Here is a 9889-nt window from a genome sequence, read left to right on the forward strand (position 1 = left end):
CTGGGGCGTGGGGTTCAAATCCCACCCACAACTCCCTCTTTAACACCAACCTCCGAATTAACAAATCTGCTTTAGAGCAGCATTGGCCATGGAGGAAGGGCTACCCTGGTGGCAACTGAAGCCATGGGCTATTTACTGAGGGCCAACTGTATGCAGGGACCCTGGGGCACAACAGTGCACAAGACAAAGAGAGTCCCTGGAGAAGTCATTGGGTTCCAAAGCAAAGTAAGGGGTTGTGAGCTGTGATGGTGGGAGGCCGCGCATGGGGTGGGGGATGCATCACGTGGCTGTAGGCACGCCCACCTGAGGGCCGGGCCAGCGGGATTTCAGATCAGCCACGTGAGAAGAGGGGGCACAGGTGAAGCCCCCAAGCTGAAGGGAGTGGCTTTTCCAAGGGGCTCTGAGCCGACTTTATCAGCTTCCCTCACAGACGCAGTGAGGGGGGAGGACTTCGAAAGCTCGAGAGACTGGGGTCAGACCCTGGGAAGCACTGGCAGACAGAAAGCAGGTATGGGGTGCGCATTTATCCTGAGGCTGGAACCCCACCCCCACCCCTACCCCGAGACCACTGCCGCCCCCCCCCTTGTGTGGAGCCTGGAGAAACTGCAGGGCATTGGCGTTTAGGGCCACGCTGCTTGGACTGTGTCTGCCCTGGGCCAGGCTGGGGCTTCTAGGGGAGGGAACAAGAGTGGGGTCCCCACGGGCTCAGGTTGCCCAGCTCCTGCCTTAAGCAAACAGAGGCAGGGGTGGGGGCAACAGAAACCAAATAAATGTGTGTATGTGCGTGTGTGTTTGTGCGTGTGTGTGCATGTATATGTGTGTCCATGTATGTGTGTGTCTGTGTATGTGTGTCTGTGTATTTCTTCAGGACGCAGTGGCCAGGCCTGGGCAGGGGACCAGGCCCTGGCCACAGCTGTAATTGGATTCCTGCGCCAGTACAGGGTGCAATGGCCCTGGTCTTGTGGTTAGCAGGTGCCAAGCCCGGGCCCCACCGGCCGACTGCAGGGAGCATGGGGGCCGCTCACCCTCCTTCCGCAGGCCTCCCCCACCAGCTGCAGCGGGCTGGGGTGCCATTCACCCACCTACCGCACGCCCCCCCTAGGCTGCAGCGGGGCTGGGGGCCACTCACCCTCCTTCTGCACAACCCCCTGGAAGCACTTCTTGAGCCGGCAGGACTGGCACTGGTCACGCTGATGTTGGTCCATCTGACAGTCCCAATTGGACCTGCAGGTGTAGCAGTGTTAGGAGCCGATTGTCTAATGAATATACAGGTGTGTGTTTTTAAAGCCTGATAATTTTAGACATAACTTTCTCCAGGTTTTGTATTTCTATATTTTAGTTTTCATGTATCCATTTGAAAGGCAGAGAGTAATTCTACTGTGTGTGCATGGCAGGAACCCAATTCCTTGAGCCCTCCTGTGCTGCCTCCCAGCGTCTGCATTAGCAGGAAGTTAGAAATGGAAACAACACTCAGAAGCCCTCATTCCATTGTAGCAAGGTTGTCTCAAGGGGATTCTTAACCACTTGGCCAAATGCTCGCTCCTGCTTACTACTTTTTAAACACCACTCTCTTACATTACATAGGCCCAGGATCACAAAAATTACCAATTCCAATGTTGGCAAAGCCAATGAAAGTGGAGCTCTTACAAAGAAAATGAAAGCCAAGCAAATTATTTAATTAGAAGTATTAGCTTGAATAAAATAATACTTTGAGTTTCGTGTTTCATCAGGTTAGATAAGTGATGGATTTTCAATATCAATATACACTGAACATAAAAAAGATGTACAAATATTTTCAACCATCAGTATTACACATTTGCCAAAGCAGTGGATGCTTGAATAGTTCTACAAAAATATTTTCACCTAAGTATCACTTACCTCAAATGTTAACTGAATAGTTTTATAGAATTGTTTTTTAAGATTTATTTTCTTTGAAAGTCAGAGTTATTCTACAAAAAGAAATAGATATCTTCAATACAAGCATAATTTTTATTCCTTCAAGTGATTGATAGAAAAGTATGTTTTGTACCTTCAATTTGAGCAGGATCTCCCCAAAATTAAATTAGATAGATTGTTTACCAGTGTGATAAAATGTATCTCACAAAGAGAAAATATGATACAAAAATATAATTTACTGTATTTCTTGAATACTCATATATGTCTTGCTAGACTAAGAATAGAATCAATAAATTTTTGTCAATCTAATCATTCTGAAACAAAATCGAATAATGAGTAATTTGGAAATGTTTATGAATTAGTTTTCTGTTTATTTCTATGGAGGAAGGAGGAATGATGGTAATGTTTCCAAATTCTTCTGGTTAAATGTGGAACAGTTAAAAAATAACATGATATAGTTGTAAGTAGGTCTTAGGCATCCAATCCATGTGCAACCATGCATGACACAAAATGTATTAAGTTAATATAATCATTGACTTTCTCTCTCTCTCTCTCTCTCTTTTTTTTTTTTTTTGACCGGCAGAGTGGACAGTGAAAGAGAGAGAGAGAGAGAAAGGTCTTCCTTTTTCCGTTGGTTCACCCCCACAATGGCCAGGAGCCAGGTGCTTCTCCTGGTCCCTTAGGTGGGTGCAGGGCCCAAGCACTTGGGCCATCCTCCACTGCCTTCCCGGGCCACAGCAGAGAGCTAGACACTAGGAAGAGGAGCAACCAGGACAGAACTGTTGCCCCGACTGGGACTAGAACCCAATGTGCCGGTGCTGCAGGTGGAGGATTAGCCTGTTGAGCCACGTTGCCAGCCTATAATCATTGACTGTGAAATAGCAGATGGAAGACCTCTCTCTCTCTCTCTCCCTCCCTCTTTCTCTCTCTCTCCCTCTTTTTCTCTCTCTCTGCCTCTCTGTAACTCTCTGCCTTTCAAATAAATAAATAAATCTTTAAAAATATTTGATGAGAACTGACATATTATTACTGCTTACTACTCATAAGGATCACTACATGCATCATGTTACAGCATATGTGCTACCTGTGCTTTATTTCTAATACACTTTCCCCTCATGTTGTGAACATTATTTCTGTGTTATAAATGAGACAATTGAGGTAAAGTTTACATGAACATGACACAGATGGAAACTCTAACCCCAGGATTTAATCTAACAGCAGGATTTAAACACCTACGTCTTTATCTGGCTCCAGAATTGGGGTTTGTTTTTTTTTATTTGAATTCTATCTCAAACTCCTGTTTTTAGAGCATTCAGGATAAGAAGGTAAAGTACAGGATTGTGAAATGTGTGAGCACCATCCATATGGTGACTCTCATTCATGTAATTCCTCCACTTGCTGTGACTGGGTTGGTAAATGGGGTGCTATTTTCCTGCCCTGTACTTTAGGTAATTACACTACTCAGCCTAATCACCGTGTGAGCTTGACAGTGCAGGTTGCATTAGATCTGTTGCACATGAGCTGGGTACTACTCTTGGCTTCACTTCTGAGTTTTTGTGTGAATTTGGGAAAACCACACTTTTCTCTGTCTCAATTTTCATATTTCTGATATTGGAATAATGAGGCTTTCAAGATTCTCCATAGGGATATTTTCTCCATTGACCATTCCAGATTGGGGAAAAAAAAAAAAAAACACATAAGTCATCATCATAATCACTGTCACCAAGACTGAAATGTTCATGCAAAATAATATTGACAGGAAACAAAAAATGAGAGGAATAGAGTTATTGAAATCCATGCTGATGTTCTTCTCTAGGAGAGGAGGTACAGTAATTCTGTAATACCAGCATCCATCTGTCATGTGCAATTTCACGTAAGAAAATTCTAAGAAGAAGGTGCGGATTTTAGGAATACCACTTTGTATTTAAAAGAAAGTATGTCCGTTGGTTTTCTTTCTCACCATATGACATTTTACCATTTTATTTTTAAAAATTATTTTGTTTTTATTCATTTGAAAGGCAGAATGAGACAGTGAGAGTGAAAGAGATTATCTTCCATCTGTTGGTTCACTCCCCATAACCACAGGAGCCAGGAGTGGGCCATACCATTGTCAAGAGCCAAGAACTCCACCTCTGTCTCCCACCTGGGTGGTAGGGACCCAAGTAATTCATCTATCAACTGATGCCTCCCAGGGTGAGCATTAGCAGGAAGTTGTATAGGAAGTGGAGGTGTTACTGGAATCCAGACACTTCACTACATGGGCATCCCAAACAATGGCTTAACAGGTGCAGCACAACAAATGACTTCCATTTCAATTTTTAAAATAGACATCATAGTGGAAAATAAGAGCCACATACCTATAAATATTAATACGCATTTACACATAAATATATGCATATACATTTATATACACATATTTATATGGGGAAAACCTTTGATGATTTTATAGTAATTGTAATGCCTTATATACTATTTTCTTTGAGAGTTACACTGCATATTTGATACCAAAATTCCACAAAGTTAGTAATGGAACAAAAAAAGCAACAGATACATAATGGACACATCTTATAGAAAATGGAAGGACAAGTACAGAACTCCAAAAGTCAACACATTTACATTTGCATTCAAATATACTAAGAAGATTGGAGTGAGTTGAAATAAGAGGAAAATTTGGAGGAGACATGTTTCTTTATCTTCATCTCAAGATGAGCAAACACAATCTGAAAAAATAATTCCAGATTATAAATATTTCTATGAAAATAATGACATCATGGTAGATTTATACATAAAAATTTTTATAGTTCAAGTTAGTATGACTATTAATCCAGCTTCATTGACTGGAATGAAAAAAAAATTTTTCTACTTTTGATGGCAGCTGAAGTATGAAGTGTCTTCAAACTGTTTAGGGAAACAGTGTGTTTTGAAAAAAATTATTCACTGTGTTCAAAACTTTTTGCACCAAGATAAACTTTTAATTTTGTTTTCCACAAACTTTTTGAAATTCCTTTGTATATTCATCCAAATGCCTAAGACTTCAGCTTTTCAAAATAAGTATTCTAATGATTTTTAGTGAAAATATACAAGCATGGTACATACAGTATGCTGAATTTACAAACCATATAAGCTATATAGAATGAAAAGAATCCATGTTTTCTTGATGACTTGTGATCTCTATTTATTCATCCATTCACAGGTTCTAAGATGTTACTTAATGTCCAGGTACCAGTACTGTGTAGAACCATGCTGAGAGGGATTGAGTGAGGCATGCACAGAAAATAAAATGCAGACCTTGCCCTTAAGGCATTCCCAATGAATAAATGGGAGGCTTGGAAACAACAGATGGTTGTTGGCAATGCATGAGGCTTTCATCAGTGATGAGAATTGTAAAAGGTTAGCTCCATACTCATATTCTACAGAATGTTCCTAAACCATTCACTGTTCTGTGAGTGTCATTAAAAGTCCCCCATCCAAGTGGTGGCCTAAAACTCTATACTGTTGAGCTGTCACATGACTGTGACCACAGAGATTTTCCCTCTGAGAATCACACATCCTTGCCATTGTTAGCATCCTGTGTGCCTTCCACATTTTTTTTACTCCAGTAACCTAGGCTAGAACCTTGGGTTCTAGAAAGTTGACTTACCAAATATATTACATACAGCAAAGCAAATAGACTCTTTGAGCATGCTACATGCATTTTATGAGTGCTGATGTTGATTTTATTTGGGGTTCAAGTCAATGATATCTTCTGATCTGCAACTTTTCTGAAAAGTGCTGAATAAAGGAGGGTTTTTAAATAATTCCCTTTTTTCAAGACTGGATTTAAGGTAAGACTGTGTAAAATGTGTCATGTTATGGAGTGTGATTAACAAATTAGATAAAATCAAATCCAAATAGGAATAATGTAGAGAGGTTGTTATTCATGAACTCAAAAATACACGAGCCAAACCTTCTAAGTTATTAATATCTCTGCATGCAGGTGGTATTTTTCAACAAAATCTGCCTAATAAAAATAACTAAACCATGAAATAGATTGTTATAGTGATAAATATTTAAAATCCCCAATTATAGACTTTACTGTTCAGAACATACTACCATGAAGTCTCCTTAGTCAATTAAGTATTTAATATTTACATTGTTTAGATGATCCAATTACTCCTCAAGTAAATAGAAAAATATGTGTTCTCAATCTTGACTCTATTTAATGAAGAAAGCAGCCAAGAGAATTTTGCTTTGAAATTTGTTTCAATGAGTACATTAGAATTTGAGAAACACATTTGCATTTAATGTGTATAATATCTGGTCTCCTAGGTTTACATTAGATTAGAGAAGAAAACAAATTATATATGAATCTATAGTGTCTCATAATTTCCTAAGGTGGCCACAGTGAATTAGGTTAATGGGAAGCTGAATCTATATAATGTCATAATCCATATTTATATTGTACCATAAATGTATGACTTTTGTAGAAACAAGCAACCATAACACCAAACATCTGGATGAAATCTGAAAATTTCAGTGACATATCCAGATATCTCTACACATCTGGAATTTTTAGATTTAATGTTCCAACTGCTTCCATTTTTGTCTGGGCACTTGAAACACTGTAGACACTGTCTAACAAATATTTATTCACATCATAAAGATGTGAAAACATGCAAAGAATCATTGTACAAATACAATTTTCAGATTTAATCATATTCCAGTGACTAAAGCAGCTCTGGCAGTTAATGTAGACAACCCAATGTCAACAGGCCCTGCAGACTTAACCAAGTAGTTCAGCGGCAAAGTGGGGAGTTGAAGTGAAGAATTCGAACCAAGAATGCTTTAAGGTAAGGATGAAAAAGAAAGAAAAGAAAGCTTCTCCACTTCTCCTGCCTGCAAGGATAGACATATGTCTGCCTGCCAGTGGGGTCCCTCAGCTAGTTCCAAGCCACCAGCAAACTCTGCTCTGCAGATCTGCAGCTGTGCATTGAGGTTGGGGGTGCTTGATGGAAGGGGTATAGGGACAGAATACATTGCATGACTAACAATTGAAACCCTATTTATTGGGCTGCCTCTTGCCTTTATCATTGATTTTAGCACAAAGCTGGTGATAGATGAATCATTTTTCTGTCTCTATAGTTTTCAGGTCTGAAACTTGTTTTTCCCCTTTACAAATCAATCTTGTAAAACAGGCTCTTTGATATAGTCATACAAGTTTTACTATCCCACTTTTTTTGCATTTTTATTTATTTCAAAGACACACATATGGAGAGGGCAACAAAGAGGGATCTCCCACACAGTGGATCACTCTCCAAATGCTAGCTACTGCCAAGGCTGGGACAGGTTGAACCAGGAACAAAGAATTAGTCAGTATATCCCAAATGTGTGGCAGAGACTCAAAAACTTGAGATTTCACCTGCTGCCTCCCAGGATGTGCATTAACCAGGAAACTGGAATCAAGAATGGAGGTAGGACTTGAACCCAGTCACTCTAATTTGAGATTGCAGGTGTCCCAAGCAGAGTCTTAATCTCTACACCAAATGCCTCCCCCCCCATGCTTTTAAGAAAACTGAATACTCACTAGCTATTGTGAGCCATGGATAAATAACATGTTGAAAAATAAATAACTCTTAGGCTGGCTCTGCGGCTCACTAGGCTAATCCTCCACCTTGGGGCACCCGCACACCAGGTTCTAGTCCCGATCGGGGCTCCAGATTCTGTCCCGGTTGCCCCTCTTCCAGGCCAGCTCTCTACTGTGGCCAGGGAGTGCAGTGGAGGATGGCCCAAGTGCTTGGGCCCTGCACCCAGTGGGAGATGAGTACTCAAACAGTATATTTCACTTTGTGTTTTTATGGGGGTGCAAACTGTTGAAATCTTTACTTAATGTATGCTAAACTGATCTTCTGTAAAAAAAAAAAATATCGATTCCCAACTTGACTCTCACTGGGATTAAACATGACAATAGGTCTGATCTGATTTCATCATCATTTAAAAAATCATCTATTATTTTTCACTTTATGTTTCTGTGTGGGAACAAACTGTTGAAATCTTTACTTAATGTATGCTAAACTGATCTTCTGTAGATAAAGAGAATCGAAAATGAATCTTGATGAGAGTGGAAGGGGAGAGGGAGTGGGAGCGGGGAGGGTTGCGGGTGGGAGGGACGTTATGGGGGGAAGCCATTGTAATCCATAAGCTGTACTTTGGAAATTTATATTCATTAAATAAAAGTTAAAAAAAAAAGAAAAAAAAACAAACCAATGGAGAGGAAATTAAGTAACAAACTATATAGATTCAAAATGAGGGAGAAGAGGAAACTACTAAAACAGGAAACAAAGTAAGATGCTAAATTCAGGTAAAACATATCACAAAATTTTAAATGTAAATTAACTAAGTGATCCAGCTAGAAATCAAAATTTTCTTATTTAATGGAAAACCAGTTAATTATTTGCTATTTAGGATACAATCCTTAAATGTTTAAGAGTAAAGATGTTGAAAATATACCTACACATTTTGAATAGAAGACTCTCTTGAGATCTGACAAGACAGACTTTCATGCAGGAACTATTACTAGATATATTCAGAGAGATTTCATAATGATATAGTTATCAATTCAGTGGGAAGATATAGAATTCTAAATTCTTATGTAGGTTAATATGGGAAGAGTTTTAGCACTTGTCTTTTTTTTCTTAAAATTTTAAGCTTTTTATTTAGTGAGAGAAAGAACTTACCTTCAGAAACAGTAAAGATTCAGGTGAAAACAACAAAGAAAATTAAGAACATGCTCATAATTCATATTCATATGAATTGAACATGAGTTTTGCTGCACATAGAATCTTTCATAAAATAAACTTTATTAGGGTGAGCGTAGTGGCACAGTAGGTTAAGTCAACACTTACAGTGCCCATGTCCTGTATCAAATGCTTAGTTTGAGTCCCTGCTACTCTTCTTTTCCAGCTTTTATGAATGTGCCCAGGAGACACAGAAAATGGTCCAAGTCTTTGGGTTCCTGCCACCCTTGTGGAGTGAGTTCCTGGTTCCTGACTTTGGCCTAGCCTAGTCCCAGCTGTTTCGGGTATTTGGAGTGTGAACCAGCAGTTGGAAAATCTCTCTCTCCCTTTTCCTCTCGCTGTTGCTTTTGATCTGCAATACAAAGAAATAAATTCAATTTTAAAAAGATACACTTGATCAGCAGCCACTTCCCCTCCCAGGTGTAGGTTAGGCTTGACTAACTTGTGTTGACTAATGAGAGCCATGTGAGGCAGAAGTTGAAAGGGATAGGTTTTGTGTTACCACGTTCCCTTTTCCTTGTGCTGTCATGGGACAGGATTCTACTATGCTTGCTTGGCACACCTGGGTAACAAAGATAGTATGACTTCTGTGAGGAGAGTCCCCTGCCACAAATGATGGACCTGTACAGTGAGTAAACCAGCAATCGGTTACTATAAAACCCTGTGAGTCACGGTGTTAACCTAGCCTTCCCACCTTGACCTCGTCAACTCTCCCTCCATCCCCTACCCCATGGCCACTGTCCAGCTTATGTTTTATTCACATTCACATTTTATTCAGATTCAAGATAGGAGGAGGAAACCATATTAGATGATTTATATTTTCAAGATTTATTTATTTATTTAAAAGTCAGAGTTACAGAGAGGCAGAGGCAGCGGCAGAGAAAGAGAAAGAGAGAGAGAGAGAGAGAGAGAGAGAGAGAGAGAGAGAGAGAGAGAGAGAGAAAGAGAAAGAGAAAGAGAAAGAGAAAAAGAGAAAGAGAAAGAGAAAGAGAAAGAGAAAGAGAAAGAGAAAGAGAAAGAGAAAGAGAAAGAGAAAGAGAAAGAGAAAGAGAAAAAGAGAAAGAGAAAGAGAAAGAGAAAGAGAAAGAGAGGTCTTCCATCTTCTGGTTCACTCCCAAGATGAACACAATAGCTGGAGCTGTGCTGATCCAAAGCCAGAAACCAGGAGCTTCTTCTGGGTCTCCCATGGGAGTTCAGGAGCCCAAGGACTTGGGCCATCT

The 9889-nt window shown here is 39.9% G+C and overlaps 1 long non-coding RNA gene across 1 annotated transcript; it reads left to right on the forward strand.

The window, feature by feature from the left end:
* The first annotated feature begins 340 nt into the window (after nucleotides 1-340).
* On the forward strand, nucleotides 341-9031 carry LOC149120404 (uncharacterized). The gene is made up of 3 exons (XR_016226195.1): nucleotides 341-508; nucleotides 6648-6725; nucleotides 8836-9031. It is a non-coding gene; the product is annotated as an uncharacterized LOC149120404 (long non-coding RNA).
* Nucleotides 9032-9889: the final 858 nt, after the last annotated feature.

This window comes from Oryctolagus cuniculus, chromosome 19, assembly GCF_051225735.1.
Source record: "Oryctolagus cuniculus isolate XC-2025 breed Fujian yellow rabbit chromosome 19, ASM5122573v1, whole genome shotgun sequence".
NCBI classification, from domain to species: domain Eukaryota; kingdom Metazoa; phylum Chordata; class Mammalia; order Lagomorpha; family Leporidae; genus Oryctolagus; species Oryctolagus cuniculus.